The sequence below is a fragment of the Diceros bicornis genome, chromosome 19, assembly GCF_020826845.1.
Source record: "Diceros bicornis minor isolate mBicDic1 chromosome 19, mDicBic1.mat.cur, whole genome shotgun sequence".
Lineage (NCBI taxonomy): Eukaryota > Metazoa > Chordata > Mammalia > Perissodactyla > Rhinocerotidae > Diceros > Diceros bicornis.
The window spans coordinates 51,979,331-51,999,154 of NC_080758.1; positions in this window are offsets into that span (position 1 = coordinate 51,979,331).

Below are 19,824 nucleotides of genomic sequence, written 5' to 3' on the forward strand. Positions count from 1 at the left end.
TCAGACTGGATAATTTCTTTTGCTCTGTCTTCATGTTTCTTCTACTGTTTCTAATCTACTGGTAAACTCATAAGTACTTTTTTTTATTTCATCTTCCTATTTGGTTCGTTTTTATAATTCCCATTTCTCTGCTGAGTTTCCACATCTGTTCATTCATTATGAGAATATGTTTCTTTACCACCATTATCATCTTTATAAAAGCTAATTTCTTATCCTTGTCTGCTAATTGCAACAACTTGGGGATAGTTTCTACTGCCTGCTTTTGGTCATATATGGATTACATTTTCCTATTTCTTCAAATCTCATGCTTTTTTAAATTGTGTACTGGAAATCATGTATGATAGTTATAGAGACTTTGGATTCTATTGTATTCCTCTGAAGAGTGTTGTTATTTTTCTAGCAGGGAGTTAACTTGGCTGGACTGAAACTCCAATCCTATCTCCTTTACAGTGGGCATAGCTGAAATCTTCAATCAGATCTTTCATCTTCCAACTGCTGTTTTTACAATAGTCCCTCTGGGACCTACCCTGCATGTGTGTTGTTCAAAGATCTGCCAATTTGGTGTGTGTGGGGGGGAGACTTTCATACATATTTTGAGATTTTCCTCTTAGTGGCTCCCTCCTTTCCAGAATTTCTCCCCTAACTTTCCAGCTACTCTGGCAGCCCCAAAATACATCCTCTAACATTACAAGTAAGACTGTAGTTTCTCCCCTGTCTGGGCCACGTACAGATTTTGGAATGCTTTGAGTTAAAAGCCTCAAGCTTGCAAATATCTCCTGGTGCAATTCCCATCATTCAAGGGAAGACTCCCTCTCAGTTCTGCTTGCTTTGGAAGAGATTTATACATACACACATATACACATTTATTGTATGTGTATTACATATAGATACATGAGTCTATGTAAATATATATATATAAAGTATATATATATACTATATATATACAATATGTATATACTATATATATATATACAATATGTATATATAATAAATATATAAAATATTTTATGCAGATTTTATCACTGTTATCTGTGAGAGTGTTAGTTCAACAAGCTACTCCACCATTACTGGAAGCCAGACCTCGGTTTTGTTTCTTTTTTGGATTTTATATAAATGGAATTATACAATACATAGCCTTTTGAATATAATTTCTTTTATGTATCATTATGGTTGTGATATTCATCCATGCTATTGCATGTAGCTAGTGTTCGTTCATTTGTTGAAAATAATTAATTATTTAATGGTCATAAAATATGCATAACATAAAATTGACCATTTTAACCATTTTTATGTGTACAGTTCAGTGATATTCAGTACATTCACATTATTGTGTAGCCATAACTTCCAACCATCCACCGAACTATTTTCACCTTGCACTGAAACTCTGTGCCCATTAAGCAACAACTCCCTGTTATCCCTCCCTCTTGCCCCTGGGAACCACCATTGTCCTCTCTATTCCTATGAATTTGACTTCTCTAAGTACCTTATATGAGTGGAATCATACAGTATTTTTCCTTTTGTGGCTGGCTTTATTTCACTTAGAATAAAGTCTTCAAGGTTCATCCATGTCATAGCATACGTCAGAATTCCTTCCTTTTTTTTTTTGTTTTTTGGTGAGGACTATCGGCCCTGAGTTAACATCTGCCATTCCTCCTCTTTTTGCTGAGGAAGACTGGCCGTGGACTAACATCCATGTCCATCTTCCTCCACTTTATATGGGAAGCCGCCACAGCATGGCTTGCCAAGCAGTGCATCAGTGCGTGTCCATTATCCGAACTGGTGAACCCCTGGCCACCGCAGCAGAGCGCAGGCACTTAACCGCATGCACAACCGGACCGGACCCAGAATTCCTTCCTTTTTAAGGGTGATTGGTATTCCATTATGTTATAAACCACATTTTTTTTTTTTGTCAATTCATCCTTTGATGGACACCTGGCTTACTTCAAGCTTCTGGTTATTTTGAGTAATGCTGTTAAGAACACGGGTGTACATATATGTCTTTATACCTCTGCATTCACTTCTTTTGGAGGTATACCCATAAATGGTGTTTGAGATTCATTTTTTCACATGGGGGAGGGTTCCCCACACCTCCAACAAGAAATACTTGGAATGGCAGCTGGTCGTCAGATAATTCAACTCAATTTGATGCTGTCAACCCAGAGATACATCCGATTCCACAGGTTGAGGGCTCAGTCCTATAAGACTGCACACCCACCCAACCTCACTTCAACTTCATATGTTAGTTAGAAGCCCAGGCTGTTTCCTGTACTTCTGACTGACTGGCTGTAAACCAGAGCTTCCTACAACCTCTTCCTTGGGTTTGATTAATTTGCTAGAGTGGCTCACAAAACTCAGAGAAACATTTACTAGATCACCAGTTTATTATACAAGGATATAACTCAAGAACAGCCTGTTGGAAGTGGTGCATAGGGAAAGGTATGTGAGAAGGGACACAGAGCTTTCATGCAATCTCCAGATGCACCACTCTCCAAGCACTCCTTGTCATTGTCAACCTGGAAGCTCTCTGAACCTCCTTCTATTGGGATTTTTATGGAGGCTCCCTCACGTAGGCATGATCAATTATTAACTCAGTTTCCAGCCCCTCTCCCCTCTCTGGAGGATAAGGGGTAGGGCTAAAAATTCCAAGCTTCTAATGAGGGCTTGGTCTTTCTGGTGACCAGCCCCCATTTAAGAGCCCACCCAGAGTTGCCTCAATAGAACAAAAGATTCTCCTAGTGTTCTTATCACTTAGGAAATTACAAGAGTTTTAGGAGCTCTGTGTCAGGGAATGGGTCAAAGACAAATATTAGAACAAGAGATGCTCTTAGTGTTCTTATTGTTTAGGAAAGTAAAAGGTTTTCAGTAGCTCTGTTCCAGGAATTGGAGGCAGACACCAATAAATATATTTTCTATTATTTCAGAACCCATAAGTGGAAATTCTAGATCATATGGTAATTCTATTTTTAATTTTTGAAGGAACTGCCATACTGTTTTCCAGTTTTATATTCTCACCATCAAAGTATAAGGGTTCCAATTTCTCAACATCCTTACCAACGCATGTTATTTTCTTATTTTGTGATAGTAACTATCCTAATGGGTGTGAAGAGGTATCTCATTGTGGTTTTATTTTTGCATTTTCCTGATACTTTGTGATGTTGAGCATCTTTTCATGTGTTTATTGGCCATTTTATATCTTCTTTGGAGAAATGTGTATTCAAGTCCTTTGTGCATTTTTAAATTGGTTTTTTTTTATTGTTGAGTTGTAGGAGTTCTTTATATATTCTAGTTATTAATCCCTTATCAGATATGTGATTTGCAAATATTTTCAGCCATTCTGTGTGTTGCCTTTTTACTTTGTTGATTTTATCTTGTGATACAGAAAACCTTTGCATTTTAATGAAGTCCAATTTGTTTTTTTGTTGTTGCTTATGTCTTTGGTGTCATATTGAAGAAATCATTGTTGGCAATGGCATTTGGACCCAATGACATGCAGCTTTTTCTCTGTGTTTTCTTCTAAAGATTTTATAGCTTCAACTGTAACATTTATATCTTTGATCCATTTTGAGTTAATTTTTAGATATCGTGTGAGATAAGGGTCCAACCTCATTCTTTTGCATGTGGGTATCCAGTTTTCCCAGCACCATTTGTTGAAAAACTTATCCTTTCTCCAATGAATAGTCTTTGCACTCTTGTCAAAAATCATTTGACCGTATATGTAAAAGTTTATTTCAGGGCTCTGTATACTACTTCGTTAGTATATTGTGTTTATTTATGCGAGTACTACACTGTTTTGATTACTTTGTAGTAAGTTTTGAAATCAGAAAGTGCGAGTTCTCCAAATTTGTTCCTCTTTTTCTAGATTGTTTTGTCTATTCAGGGTCCCTTGAGAGTCCATATGAATTTTAGGATAGATTTTTCTATTTTTGTAAAAAACATCATTGGAATTTTTACCTCCTTGTGTAAGTTGATTCTTAAGTATTTTACTCTTTCTGATGCTATTGTAAATAAAAATATAATGATTGTAAATTTCTTTTTCAGATTACTTATTATTAATGTATAGAAGAACAACTAATTTTTTCATGTTTATTTTGTGTTCCACTAGTCTGCAGAATTTATTAGTTCTAACAATTTTTTTTTGTGGAATTTTTAGGGGTTTCAACGAATAAGATATTATTTGTAAACAAATATAATATTGCTTCTTCCTTTCCAATTTGGATGTTATTTCTTTTTTTAGCTAGATCTTCTAATATCATGTTGAATAGAAGTGGTGAATTTATGACAGTGTATTGTTCTGTTATGTATTTCACTTTTTTAAAAAGAGTGATAGGGCCGGCCCCGTGGCTCAGCGGTTAAGTGCGCGCGCTCCACTGCTGGCGGCCCGGATTTGGATCCTGGGCGCGCGCCAACGCACCGCTTCTCCGGCCATGCTGAGGCCGCGTCCCACGTGCAGCGACTAGAGGGATGTGCGGCTATGACATACAACTATCTACTGGGTCTTTGGGGGGAAAAATAAATAAATAAAATTATAAAAAAAAAAGAGTGATAGTTGAGGCCACTTAGATAATCAAAAGTTGAGAAAATAAGGAACTGATATACTCTGTAAGCTTCAAATATTTTCAAGCATAAGATACAATAAGAACTAAAACTAACAAAATGGTAGAGGAGATAGAGATAAGAGGATGAAATTGCAAAACTGAATCTATGATAATATCACAATGGCTAGCGTTGTGGTGCCAAGAAGGTGGTGAAGTCAAAGAATTCGTAAAGATGATAATAAACAGACTGCAAAGAAAAAGACTAAAATTTTTATAGAGAGAATTTTACAGCGATATTACAGATAGAGAACAGGGAAGAGAAGTTCGATTAAGAGACAATCTGCTTCTTAAATTACTTCCACAGTAGAGAACAAAAAATCAATTAGCTGAAATACTTATTCCCCTCTATGACCCTATCTTTATCTGCAAAATCTCAGCCCTGGATCAATGTCACAATCCTCCTTTTCCATACTTGGGGAACAGAGCAATTAAGCTCATCTGAAACCTCAACTGCCCAGCCTGTGAAATAAGGCCGGCCATCCATTCTCACAGAGAAGCCAACTGGAGGTAGGATTTTTGCTTCTGAATTCAGCTGAACATCTTCAAAGAATTGTATCTGGCCTTCCTTATCCAGGGCTATCAGTGAAGGGCTGGCTGGCTTTCAGAGAAGAGCAATTCACAGTCAGCTGAGACATTTTCCGGTGAGCTCTCCAGAGAAGGCTGCGGGGCTTGACAGTAAGAATTGATTTCTATACAGGTTATAATTTTTATTTATTCAGAGATTAATAAAGAAATTTACATGGTAAGTATTACTTGTTATCAAGAACCAATATTGTCTATTCTCTGGTCAGTTATGCAAAATCCTCCTCTCAGGGTCCACTCATGGACAAAGCCCAGATTTAATCTCCAACTGTCTGCCAGGCACTCTGTGGTCCGTGGGAAGCCCTCAAGTTGGCAGCCTCTTCCCTTGTGTCCTGTGCTGGTGTTTAATCTTCCATCTCTTCAGGGTGCAACTAGACAGAGGCCTATCAGATCCTCAAGGGACTTGACATTGGAGAAATATACTTTTCATTATCTTTAGATTTCTACACTTTTCAAAAAGACTTTCAGCATTTCCAGTAATTGTGCAGCAGTTTACCCAACACTAAGGTTCTCACTATTGAAAATTAAAATAAATAAATTTTGTAAAGCAAAAAAATGATCTTTGCAATTTTGTACAGAATCTATGTAATGGGTGCATCCTTATAAATGGAGGAAAGATAACAAATTTAACTATTTTGGTTAGTTAACACAGTAAGTAATATACTTTATATATTATCAATTTTGAGATTATTTGTATTTAAAAATACTGCTTCAAACCCCTAAATCATTGTAAGTGGTAGAGTCTGCCATCTGCTTTGGCTGAACAGTTATATACAACAAGTCAGCCAAAATTCCTCCATTCCTGTATAATCTTATATATGGGTGGTAATGGTTAGTTCTTATAGATTGTTCGAACACGTGCATATCACAAAACACAAGTGGCCATTAAAAATTAAAATATTCACCAAATACAAGGTTATCTGATTCCCAGAAAAAGAAAATATTACTGTAACATTAAGGCTAAAACTGTCAAAAAGGAAGCCAAGATACACTCAAGTCAAGCTTTTGCTGAAAAGTTAATTGTCTCATCTTTGAAAATTTATCATGTTTATTATGTAAGCAAGATACTTTCAGAGCTTAGAATATAGAAAGTCATTATTGGTAAGTCAACATTGTGATCATTTATTTTGTAAATGTTAATGCGAGAGATGTAATTCATTTTCTACTATATTAGGATTATCAAGTTCCGCTAAATCTAAGGCCACGTTACTGGCAAGTTGGGATACCTCTAGACATCTGAAAAATATGAGTCCTACACAGAAGCTTATACATTCTCTATTCATCAGGTTCTAAATTCTAAAACCTTCTAAGGTTTTGGAACAAACCAATGGCATTCCAAATTGACAGTAGGGCATACATGATCCTATAGGAAGAGAAATTCAGATTTTGTTTTTTTTTAAATTTTATTTATTTATTCATTTTTCCCCCAAAGCCCAAGTAGATAGTTGTATATCATAGCTGCACATCCTTCCAGTTGCTGCATGTGGGAAGTAGCATCAGCATGGCCGGACACGTGGTGTGTCGGTGTGCACCTGGGATCAGAACCTGGGCCACCAGCAGCAGAACACGTGCACTTAACTGCTAAGACACGGGGCCGGCCCAAAAATCCAGATTTTAAATAAAGGAGCTTGTGCACAAAAATAAAGTACGTATTCAAGTCTGAAAGGGGATTTCAAGAAGGAAGGGACCCTCAGAACATGTGGTAAGTGGTAAATAACTTACCAAGGGCTCTCTAAAGGAGAACATATTGTGAACAAAACAGCTTCACAGGCAGAGAGCTAAAATGGCATCTCTGGAACCCTTAAAATGAAACAGACGCTCAACTATTTTTTCCTAAAACTTAAAATGCGTCTTATCCTCCAAACAAATACCACCTCCCTGCCTTGCGGCTTACCTGGGCATGGTGACGTGTTGGAATCATTTCTTTAATTCCCTGGCTCTTAAACTTGATGGGCACCAGAAGCACTGGGAGGCCTTGTTGAAACCCAGATTGCCAGGCCCCACCCCAGAGTTTCCAGTTCAGCAGGTCTGCAGCAGCACCTGAGAATTTGCATTTCTACCCAGTTCCCAGGTGATGCTAATGCTGCTGGTCCAGGGACCCCACTTTGAGAACCACAGCCTAACTTACACCCTATATATGGTTACCAAATCCATTATTTCATCCTTTGGTTGCTACTTTTCATTTATCACATCAACACCTTAGCTCTGAATCTCCTCACCTAGTAATGGGAATACTTGGAGAGTTTCACAGCTGGTTCTCCTTTCCGGCTCAGTTCTCCCTCTTCCTCTCAATACTACATTCTCTTGCCAGGTAATTGTTCCTTAAACATCAGTTCATCATAGTTCTTCCTTGCTCAAAAACTCATGGCTAGGGGCCAGCCCCGTGGCGTAGCAGTTAAGTGCTCACGCTCTGCTGCTGGCAGCCCAGGTTCGGATCCCAGGTGCACACCAATGCACCGCTTGTCAGGCCATGCTGTGGCGGCGTCCCATATAAAATGGAGGAAGATAGGCACAGATGTTAACCCAGGGTCAGTCTTCCTCAGTAAAAAGAGGAGGATTGGCCATAGATGTTAGCTCAGGGCTGATCTTCCTAACCAAAAAAAGAAAAAATTCATGCCTCTTATGGTGAGCACAAGACATTTTAAATTCTCTACTTGGCTCATAAGGTCTTTAATAGCCTTACTTGAATAGTAAAATGTGGACACCCTGTTCCCTACCTATCTACTATAAAGGAGTATGTGAGGATTACATAAGATACAGTCAGTTTTCATTATGCACAGTGTGACATTCTATAAATTCACTGTGAACACTGAATCAGTGAATATGCTCCTACGGGAACACTGCTCCTACGGGAAATGCAGGGTTAGGTTCCTGCAAGCTTTAGTCACATTTTCTTCAACTGATCAATACATAACTTTGTTTTCTGTGTTTCTCTTTAAAGTCACCTTATTTAATATATATTGTTGATATATTAACATTGAACTCACACCAACAGCACTGTAACTCGTGACTGAAAGAAGCTTGTCTAACACACATACTTTCTCTGTAAAGGCACGTCACAGCCTCTTGCTCTGAGGAACACCAGGCAGCATTGCAGCACTACACATGGGGGACATATTAAACAGCAAAGTCACCAACACAACGCACAAAAAGATAAGAAATGGGGCACTAAATAGACTGCAAGAAGGACACTTGTTTACAGTATGGGCTGAAACAAGAGGGCAGAGCGTCACCTTGTTCCCCTCAGCTGGGACATGCACGTCGAGTGAATCAAATTTTTCAACACATTGTGCATATCTACAAATGGACATGAAAGCCCTGAGAGTGTTGATTTGGGGGCTGCCAGTTCATTTTAGCTAATGGGCAAGTGTGCAAACCCGGAATCCACAAATAATGAGGATCAACTATATTATGAAAGCATCTTTTCAAAACCAGAGTATTGCTCAGAAATAAGAGCAATTATGATAACATAACAGCTAACATTTAAGTGCCTACTATGTGCCAGGAGCTCTTCTAAGCACTTTATATTAGTTAATGCATTTCAATCTCACTAAAACCCTATGAGACAGGAGTTAGCAGTAGCCCCATTTTATAGATGAGGAAACTAACGCTCAGAGAGTAAATATTTTGCACAGATTCCCCAGTTAAAAGTGGAATAACTGGGATTGGTGCCCAGACAAACTAGTCCAAAGCCCACAACCTCAACTACTATGGTAGGAATGTGAGCGAATTTTCTATCACTCCCCAAAAAGCCCCTTCTGCTCCACCAAGTGTGGTCTCCCACATACTTATTCACTCATCAAACATTTTCTGAGTGCCCCAAATGTGTCAGGTACTGTGTTTAGATACTGGAGGGACAAATAGAATGTCAATGCAAATAATCTATAACCAATATATAAATCAAAATTGGGTTGAGTTTATTATGAGCCAACCTTTGAGAACCATATAACCCGGGGGAGTCCTTTCATGAAGAATGGGAGCACTCCAAAGAAGTGGGGTGTACAGAGTGCTTATATACCATCAAAGAGCATGTACCACATGTGATTGCAATGTCTCTTTTACAATAGCCACGACATTGACCTGTTGGCACGTTGATTGATGGACACAGTGGGTATCAGGTCTGCTGTCTCCATGGGCGTGGCTGTTGTCTCAAGTTGGGTGGTCACAAGATGAGCACAGCAATCAAATCCTAGCCTAGGGAGAAATGCTTATCCTTAAGGAAATGCCAATGTGGGGGAAGTTGCATTTACATCTTAAGGGCATTGTTCTTGTCTTTGGGACATGTTAATTGCTTAAAGTGGGTATATAATGGATGAACAGAGGCTACAGGCCCCTTTTGGAAAAAAAAATGGTCAAGCCCAAATAGTTTTACACCAAATTGTTTCCTCATGTGCTCCAATATATCCTATCACTGGCCATTTATTTATCATTTTCCCCCTTTTGATGTATAATCTTTCAACAGAAAGCATTGATGATCAAAATATTGTCCCTCAGAGCCAGGGTGGTTCCTGCATGCCCTGGGTCTATCAGGTCCCTCAGTGCCAGGCTTTTATCTCGTCTATTTGCCCAGTTGTTCACGTTGGGTGGAATTAGTTGGATATTGTAGACAAGCAAAGAGGTATATATATATATATATATATATATATATATAAACAGAGGAAGCATTTCATGGGTTTTGGATTAATTTTAGGTTGTTGCACAAACATTGTATATGCACTTCTTTTAATATTTTTTATATTTTATATTATATTTATTTTTATTTTATATTAAAAAATATATTTTTAAATATATATAGCCCCTTATGTTACATTGTGCACAATTATATAATAAGTACGGTAACAATGATAATAATTAAACATTTTTTTAAAAGATTAGTTTAAAATGGACAATATCCAGAAAAGGATATTTGTCCAGGGTTATAAGATTGATTGGCCATCTCAAGTCACTGAGCCACCATTACTCTAGTTTGCATGCCAGTCTTACAACACTAAGTAAAGAAAAAAATAATCAGTTTGAATATTATGATTAGTACAAGAATTCCAAGAAGTAATAGAAATAGGAATTGCAATCCAGTTCAAAAAAGGGAACCAATACCAGGAGGGAGCCAACCAAACAAATCAAGGCTGGGTATAGGATCGCTTAAAGCATTCACCTGTTTTTTCATGTGCTTTAGTAGAGATGACACATTGGAAGACTCGTCAGGTATAAACATACAGCATTCAGTTTGAATGATCGCACGTGTACCACCTTGGGTTGCTGTAAGAATATCTAAGGCCATTCTATTTTGAAGGACGGCTTTTCTCGTTAAAGACATTTCAGTATTTAAGAAAGCTATTCTTGCCTGACTATCGTTAAGGGCTTGTTGAGTAAATTTTGTCAGAGCCTCTATATGTGATATGACGTCTTCCAGCCCCAAGGAAGGAGCAAATATAGCTGCTAGGTGGTCATACCAGTGGAACACTGAACGAGCCCATCTGGCCTTAAGGAAAGGCAGATTAGCCACAGATATTAGCTCTGGTCAAATCTTTCCCTGTATCCAAGAGAAGCCAAGAGTGCAGCGCCCTAGCCATCCTGGTGGCAGCCAAGGCTAGAGATTTGTTCCACATAACCATTGAGTTCCATTAGGAGCCATCCAATAGATGCCTGGTCTTCGAGACCAGTCTGTTCCAAACCAATCCCTTTTTTTATGTATAATAGTATTCTGACATTACTCGGGGGATATCCAACCCATCTTTAGAGTGTAATTTGGTAGATTTTGTTTGGAATGATTTCTCTGTTCCCAACATAAAGGTGCTGGTATGTTTAAAGATCCATGGCTAGGAGTAAGCCAAACATACCCATCCAAATTTGTGTGAAACCTTCCATAGTTTTTACTGTAATGTCTGGTTTCTTTTGTTTATCTGCAATTTGTTCGGATAATTGGATGGTTTGAGTAACAGAAAAAGAATAACCGTGTCCTGTATTATTAATAGTATGGGCTATTGACCATGTTTCAGGATCATAATTAGTAATATCAGATGAACTGTGAACATTAGAACTAGATCTTTCTATCACAATAAATTGCTTTAGAGCTTTCCAATCTGTGCCTTGAAAGGGAAAGACCCACCAAGGCAACCCAGAGGTGTTAGAAAGCGGAAGTTGGCCACATAGCCAACAATTGGACTGATTTTTGTGAGTAGCAAAGAAATGTGCCCATTGCAGAAAAACATTGCCATCAGAGGTCCATTCAGATGTAGACTGGAAAAACAAAGCATTAGGGAAACCTTGAATGGCATTTTTTTTTGTAATCAACAAAAGGTTTTGTAATTAGGTTATGATCTATCTTATAAAGTTGAAGGGTAAAGCATTGGTGTAGGAAAATGGTAAGGCAATCTAGAAATTGATTATTTTAGCAATTACATAAAGCTTAAACACTACAAGGGTTTAAATGAGGAGATATAAGGTTAGGAATACGGGCCTGGTCCAGAGTCTCGGGACAGCTGTCTTCAACAGATGTCATCTTCTTCTCATCATGGTTTGGAGATATTCGTCTTGGTCAGTCGAAGTTGGGTGTCAGAGACTGGAGTTGAAGTCCATTCAGGAGGAGAAGACTATGTTAAATGAGAAATGTGAATCCATGAGTCTACGCCTTTTAATTTTGCAGCACATGGATTGGTTAAAAGCACCTGACATGGTCCTTTCCAACGGGGCTGTAAAGAGTCCTTTATCATGTGTCTTTTCCAATAAAGAAAATCTCCAGGTTGTAATCCATGATCCTTAAGGTCTTCGTCTCCCGGGAGCTTACTGTGAAAAGAATTAGCTACCAGTTTCTCATTTCTTTTAAGACCCTCAATGAGACCTTGACAATAATGTAAAATATCTCCTTTAAGTAAAGTTGGTTCATACATTTCTTCATCTAATTGCATAGGTTGTCCAGTTATTATTTCGAAAGGAGACAGTCGATATTTACCAAATGATGTAGATCTAAGACTAAGGAGCACTAACGGAAGACCTTTTGGCCATGAGAGATTAAATGCTTCTGAAAGCTTTGCCAATTGAAGTTTGATCCTGCTATTAGTTCTTTCCACCAATCCTGAGGATTGGGGATGGTAAACACAGTGGAAATGCTGCATTATTGGCCAAATATTACAAATAGATTTAATTATTTGTCCGGTGAAATGAGTTCCCTTGTCACTATGTAACTCGGTAGGAATTCCTCAAGCAGGAATTATTCTCTCTAACAGTAATTTACCTACTGTTAGAGCCGTTGCTCTTCTGCAAGGAAGGGCCTCAACCCAATGTGAGAACATACAGATCATTACCAAGATGTATTTATATCCTTGAGGTGGTGGCATTTAGACAAAGTCCAATTGCCATACCTCAAAGGGTCCCTTAGGAAGGGGAAAGTGACCTTGTGACCCATGAAGTGGTTTCCCTGGATTCTACTTTGGGCATATAACACAACGAATATAAGTTGTATGGGCCACTGTGGGAGAAAGTTTCCAAAAGTATTGTTTTCCCCATAAAATCATCTTTTCAGGTGCCCAGTGGGTTAGTTGGTGTATATGTTGGAGCAGGGGCAATTGTGCTCCAACAGGTACTATGGGTTTCCTATTGGGCCCAAACCACATCTGTGAGGGGAGTCTAAAATTCCCCCTTTTGACTGCCATATCTGTTTTTCTTCTTCCGTGGCCACTTCTTGGGCCTGTAGAAGGAAGTCTTTTCCTGGGTTAGTAGAGTTACTAGGAAGCAGCAGGCATTCTCGAGGCTGGGTAGGGCAAGACTTCAAGGCTGCTTGTTTAGCAGCTGCATCAGCAAGCCGTTTTCCTTTAGCTTCCAAAGTATCAGATTTGGAATGCCCTAGTATTTTAATAATCGCTAGTTGTCTCGGCAGCTGTATAGAATGTAATAATTCTGCAACCTGTTTCTCCGTCTTTATAGGCTGATCTGAAGAGGTTAAAAACCCTCGTTGTTTCCACAGCATTCCAAAGTCATGTGCTACTCCGAAAGCATAACGGCTGTCAGTGTCGATATTTGCTACCTGGTCTCTGGCCAATTGACAAGCTCGAGTTAAAGCAATTGACTCGCCTTGCTGTGCTGACTTTATCTCTGGTAAATTACGTCTACTGAGGACGTTACTGCATATCCAGCCCGATAACACCCTTGTTCATCCTTTGAGTAAGATCCATCTGTAAACCAAATTAGATCAGCATTATCAATGGGAGTTTCTTGTAAATCATTCCTAGGAGTAAGTAGGTAATTAGTTAATAAATGTAGTCATGGGCGTCTTCTTCTTGTGATGCTGGAAGTAAAGTTGCAGGGTTAAGATTATTACACCGGGCTAAGGTAATATTAGGAGCAGAGAGCAACAGAGCTTCATAGGAGGCTAGTCAGCTGACAGAGTAATGCTGAGTGTGATGAGATTTTAGGAGAGATTAGACTGAGTGAGGAACATAGATAGTCAAAGGAGATCCCATCACTATTTCTTCAGTGGTCTTGCATAAGAGCGCTGCTGCTGAAATGGCTCTCATACAAGGCGGAAGCCCTTTTGCCACTGAGTCTAACTGCTGACTATAATACCCTATAGGTAGATGTCGACCTCCGTGTTTTTGAGTTAAGATACCTAAGACATTTCCTTTATCTTCATGTACGAAGAGGAAAAATGGCAAGCTGTAATTAGGATGTCCTAAGGCTGGTGCTTGGGCCAAAACAGACTTAAAGGTAGTTACTGCCTTCTCTCCTTCTGGTGTCCATTCAATTACATCAGGCTGGTCAGACTTTAGTAATGTATATAAGGGCTGGGCAATAAGTGAAAAGTTAGGTACTCAGTTCCTGCAATATCCAGTTAGTCCTAGGAATCCTCAACTGTTTCTTTGTCTTAGGGAGAGAAAAAGCCAGGATTCCTTTAATCCTTTCAAAATCAATCAATCAACAGTCCATCCTTAGATATCAAGTGTCCTAGATATTTTACAACAGGCAGGCAAAAATGCAATTTGTCCTTGGACACTTTATGCCCCTTAGATGCTAGCTGTTGCAACAGATAAATTGTGTCCTTCTCAGAATCCAACTTAGTGTTTGAACACAAGAGAAATCATCCACATATTGAATTAAAGTGGAGTCATTAGGGAATTCTATATTCACTAAATCAGCCTGGCGTATCCGGGAAAAATAAGTGGGCATCTCAGTATAGCCCTGTGGCATAACTGTCCAGGTATCCTGACGATCTTCCCACGTGAAGGCAAAAAGATATTGACTATTATTTTCTACGGGAATGTTGAAGAAGGCACTGCATAAATCAGTGACTGAGAAATAGCAGCTGTTAGTTGGAATGGCCGAGAGCAAAGTGTGTGGGTTAGGAACCACAGGATGTCGGGGAATCACGATGTTATTTATAGCTCTCGGATCTTGAACAAATCTCCAGCCTTTCCCATTTGGCTTTTTACAGGCAACATAGGTGTATTACAGGGACTAGTACAAGAAATTATAAGTCTCTTTTCAAGAAATCCTGAATGATAGGGTTTATCCCATTTAATGCCTCTGGTCTAAGTGGATATTGCCGAATATTAGATAGAGGCTTAGGGTTGTCAACAGTCACCTTAATAGGAGTGGCTGATTTAATTTTCCCAATATCTGAAGAGGATGATGACCATAATTCTCTAGGCACTTGTAATAACAGGTCATCAATTTTCTCTTTTATTTGAGTCATTGATTTCACAATCATCAACCTTTCAGCAATTACAGTCTGGTCAGCATCCTGATTTTCTGAATCTAGAATCATTTTGCCCTTTCGTGAAAAGGCAATATGGACGTTGTATGGTTCTAGAAGATCTCGTCCAATCAAATGAATTGGAGCACATTTAACCAGGAGAAACACATTTTTACTGTGATGGTTCTTAATTGAAAAATTATTGGTTCTGATTTAAAAACCTACATTGGAAAATTCGAAACCTCTACCATTTCAACTGCCCGTTTACTCCGAGGGAGAGGGCAATGAATAAGGGTAGGGTTGAGGACAGATAAGGTAGCCCCGGTATCTACAAGGACCTTTAAAGTTTCTCCTCCATTATTTATCTAATTTCCCCTAAGGCATTTGTGAGGAGGAGGGGAAATGCCCTCTCGTAATCCTTGGAGCAGCCCTATTCCTGTGTTTTGTTGTCACCCCCTAAATCCCATTTGAGTTTATGGCAGTCTTGTTTGAAATGACCGGGATTTTTGCAATAGTAACAAACACGGTGATTTCGTTTCTGGTCAGATTTTAAAAGGATGGCGTTTGTTGGGCCACTAAGCTGTTGTAGCTGTATACTCATAACCTCAGTGGCCTTTTTTTTTTGCTGGAGGGTTTTAAAGATTTTATTTATTTATTTTTTCCCTCCAAAGCCCCAGTAGATAGTTTATGTCATAGCTGCACATCCTTCCAGTTGCTGTATGTGGGATGCATCCCCAGCATGTTCCGGAGAAGTGGTGTGCGCCTGGGATCCGAACCCGGGCTGCCAGCAGCGGAGCGCGTGCCCTTAACCTCTAAGCCACGGGGCCGGCCCTCTGGAGGGTTTTAGATAGTTTATCCGTAATAGTGACAAGAGCACTAGTGTGCATTAAAGTCCAATCCAGTTCATGTCTCTTAACTAATTTTGCTAATTCCTCATCTAATCCTTCCAAGGAAATTGAATTGAAAATTGAATCATTTTAATGATCCTCAAAACATTCGGGAGCCGCCCAGAGTGCTGTTTGAAGGCTCTCTCAAGCCTTTCGAAATAATCAAAGATAGAGTCCTCGGGTCTGTGCTTACATTGATGGACTTTAGCCCAATCTATCCTCCTGGGAAAAACTACTGGAATGGCTTTGTGTAAGTTTCGAGCAATATCCCTACACTCCTTAAGGTGGTGAGCCTCATGCTTATGGAAATCCTCCAGGGGGTCTCTCCAATCTGCCTCTTTTATCCATTCATTTGCTTTGTTCTCAGACACCAGCAAATGCACAAGCTGATATAAATCTAAATACCCTGTGCATATGTTCTAACAATAAAATCAAATTCTTGAGCAAACTCTAAAGGATCTTGCAAAGGGCCTGGGAAGTCCTTCGTCAAATTCTTAAATTCAGTTCTAGTCCAAGGAGTATACACAAGAGCAGGCTCACCTCACCCAGTAACAGGTTTCTCCTTAAAGGCAGCCACTATAACTTTAGGACTTTCAGTATCTGCTCCCTGAGAGTTACTTCTTGTTTTCTCTAGGGGTGGAGGAGGAGGGGAAGGTGAAGGAGGAGGAGGAGGTGAAGGAGGAGGAGAAGGTGACGGAGGAGGAGTAGGTGAGGGAGGAGGAGGAGAGGAAGGAGGAGGAGGTGTGGGAGGAGAGAGAGGAGGAGGAGGTGAGGGAGGAGGAGGAGGTGAGGGAGGAGGAGGAGGAGAGGGAGGAGGAGGAGGTGAGGGAGGAGGAGGAGGTGAGGGAGGAGGAGGTGAAGTGGATAGGTCAGGGTACGGAAGCTCAGAAAGGAAAGGATACACGGGTGCTGAGGGAGAAGGAGATGAGCTCTGAGGTGCTGAAAGCAGCGGTGGTGGAGGAGGTAGAGGAGGTGAAGGGGGTGGACAGCTTCTGACTTCTTATCTCTCTTTAATTCAGAAATATTCTCAGTCAGTTTATGGTTAGTCTCCTGTAAAGAGGTCATTTTATCATTATTACACTTTGAAGCCTCTAAATGCCAATCGTAATAATCTTCCCCTTCTTTTGTTTTGGTTTTATCGCCGGCTTTTTCAACATGGGCGTGCAAATACAGTAGTTTTCAGAGGTCAAACGTTCCCCATTTTGGCCATTTACGACCTAAGTCATCCTTAGTTAACCTTTCCCATTTAGTTAAATACTTGCAAGCATTGTTTCCGTCTGCAGTATACGGGAAACCAGCGGGAGTCCCCGTCGGGGGTTGTCCATCTGGAAGCCGGCAGGCTTTTGAAGCACGGTTTCCCATTTTTAGTTCTGTTTGTTCGTTTGTTTTTTCTAAAGTCTGAACAACTTCTTGAACTGTGTAGTGGGTCACAAGTGTGCTGCTTTGAGTGTTATTCCCTAAAGGAATGTCGTAATCACTGTCTTATTTGTCTAGGTTTCTCCCGCTGGCAGTCTAGGACCACTGTGGCGGTTCGGAGCGCGGGTGACCAACCCTCATGTGTGCATCCCCGGACGAAGCTATAATTAATTAACGTGAATGATAACGGAATGCCTTATAGGACGGCTACACATCGTGAGGTTCACCTCTGACACTCCTACTGAGGTTTTTCAGTCACCTGTAAAACGCCTTTTCAGCCGGGAGGAGCCATGTCTCTTTTCTTCATAGCTGAACAAGATCAGACTCTCATTTCTCTATCAAGCAGTTTTGTTCAGACCTTATAAACATAATTCTTTCTAATTTTAAAGCCAAATTAAAAGGACAACCAACCCAGTTTACTCCAAGCTTCCCCTAAAGTTCCTTGGCCTGGGAAATTCCCCCTAGGTTTTTCTCCACCTAGGAAATGTACTGGTACCCTTCAAAGCCTCTAGTCTTAATATCTTAAAACAGCTCAAATAAACTCTTGGACTATCAACTTAAAATAAAGAGGTCCAGGATTCAGGAGAACTCACCAGGGTCACCTGAAGAATGCAGTGATCCGGGTGGGGCTCAAAGTGCCCCTGCGGTACCAACTGTCGGTTCAGTGTAGATTCCAGGTGGTATCCGGTGGGTTTCTCTGAGATCCTGCCGCAATTACACCAAGAAATGTCGATGCAAATAACCCATAACCAATCTATAAATCAAAACTGGGGTGAGTTTCTTACGAGCCAACCTTTGAAGACCATATAGCCTGGGAGAGTCCTTTCATGAAGAAATGGAGCACTCTGAAGAAGTGGGGTGTACACAGTGGTTATATACTATCAAGGAGCACGTATCACATGTGATTGCAATGTCCCTTTTACAATAGCCGTGACATTGACCTGTGAGCACCTCAATTGATGGACACAGTGGGTATCAGGTCTGCTGTCTCCATGGGCGTGGCTGTTGTCTCGAGTTGGGTGGTCACAGGATGAGCACAGCAATCAAATCCTAGCCTAGGGAGAAATGCTTATCCTTAAGGAAATGCCAATGTGGGGGAAGTTGCATTTACATCTTAAGGGCATTGTTCTTGTCTTTGGGACATGTTAACTGCTTAAAGTGGATGTACAATGGATGAACAGAGGCTACAGGCCCCTTTTGGAAAAAAGTTATAAAAAATAGGTCAGGCCCAATTAGGTTTACACCAAATGGCTTCCTCATATGCTCCAATGTATCCCACTGCATGCCATTTATTTATCAAGAAGAAGGATAGTCTCAGCTTGAAGGAGCTCACTGTCTATGAGACATGAATAAAACAACAGTTATGGAAAAGCAGATAAGTACAGGGTCCCAGAGTGGGGACATCAAAAGGAGTCTCTAGATGGAGACCTCTCAGGAAAAGTGTCCAAGAGGAAGGAACATTTGATATGAGTTTAGATTAAGAAATAGGAATTAAGTTGATTAAACAAGGAGTGCAGTAGGAGTGCAGTAGACACACATAAAAAAGGCAGATATAAAGGATGCTAAAGCTTTCAGAATATGGGGGTATTTTTAAGGCTGGAACAAAGCGAACATGTAGGAAACAGTGGGTGATGAGGCTAAAGATGAGGACAGCAAGGGAAAGCCTGCGTGTCCAGCTCAGGAGTCTGAATGTTCTCTCCAATGCTCTGAGCAGTCATTGAAAGAGTATAAGCAGATGTCACATTTAAACAAATTTAGATTCTAGAAGGTAACTCTGGAGGCATTGTGGAGGAAAGATTAGAAGAAATTAAGACTGGAAGTAAAGGGACCTGTTGGGAGATTAGGCAGTGATCCAGATAAGATAGGCCTTGGCTCAGGCGGGAGGTCTGCAGGTGGATTAGGCCAGGAAGTGGGAAGCAGTGCTGGGCTCCTGGAGGAGGAAACTGAGCTCCCTCTCAGTCAGGGGAAGACTGTGCCTGTCATGGCCTCCCCACCCCCATGCCCAAATGCCATGTTCCTTTCTATGTCTGTACCTTTCCTCTCTTCCCCCATCTGAAATCCTCACACTTTCTTCCCTCCACCTGCCCAAAAGTGGTCCCTTTGAGCACTTGATGTAGTCCACCTCTCCTAAGAAGCTTTCCTTAATTACAATTTCTCGATAACATTCCCATTTTTTTTAGGTTCTCTAATACAACATACACTAAATACCTTGGCAGAATCAAGTGACATCTTGCAAGCCATGTCATGTATGTGGAGGAGCTTGGAACCTTATAATTCTTTGTATTTCCTTCAATACCTACCACAAATACCTTGCACATATAGGTCATGCCTTTAGATTAGCTGCTTGAACCATTTGTCTTTCTCCACAGGTCAACAGTGTTGACCAGAACAAATGAATTTTACACCTTCTCAAACTCAATAGAGCCAAGATGGAACTTCATTCCCCCCGCAAGCCTTACTGTCCTAGATAAAAGCAAAAACAACTTGTGACATCTAATTCTTTCTCCACATTCTGATCTCAAATTGCAACTGTTTTCCAGATGCTAACTGGTTTTCATTCTTAAAACTGACAGAAAATTTTCTCATTATTTCCTTTTCTTTCTTTTTTTGTGAGGAAGATCAGCCCTGAGCTAACTTCTGATGCCAACCTTCCTCTTTT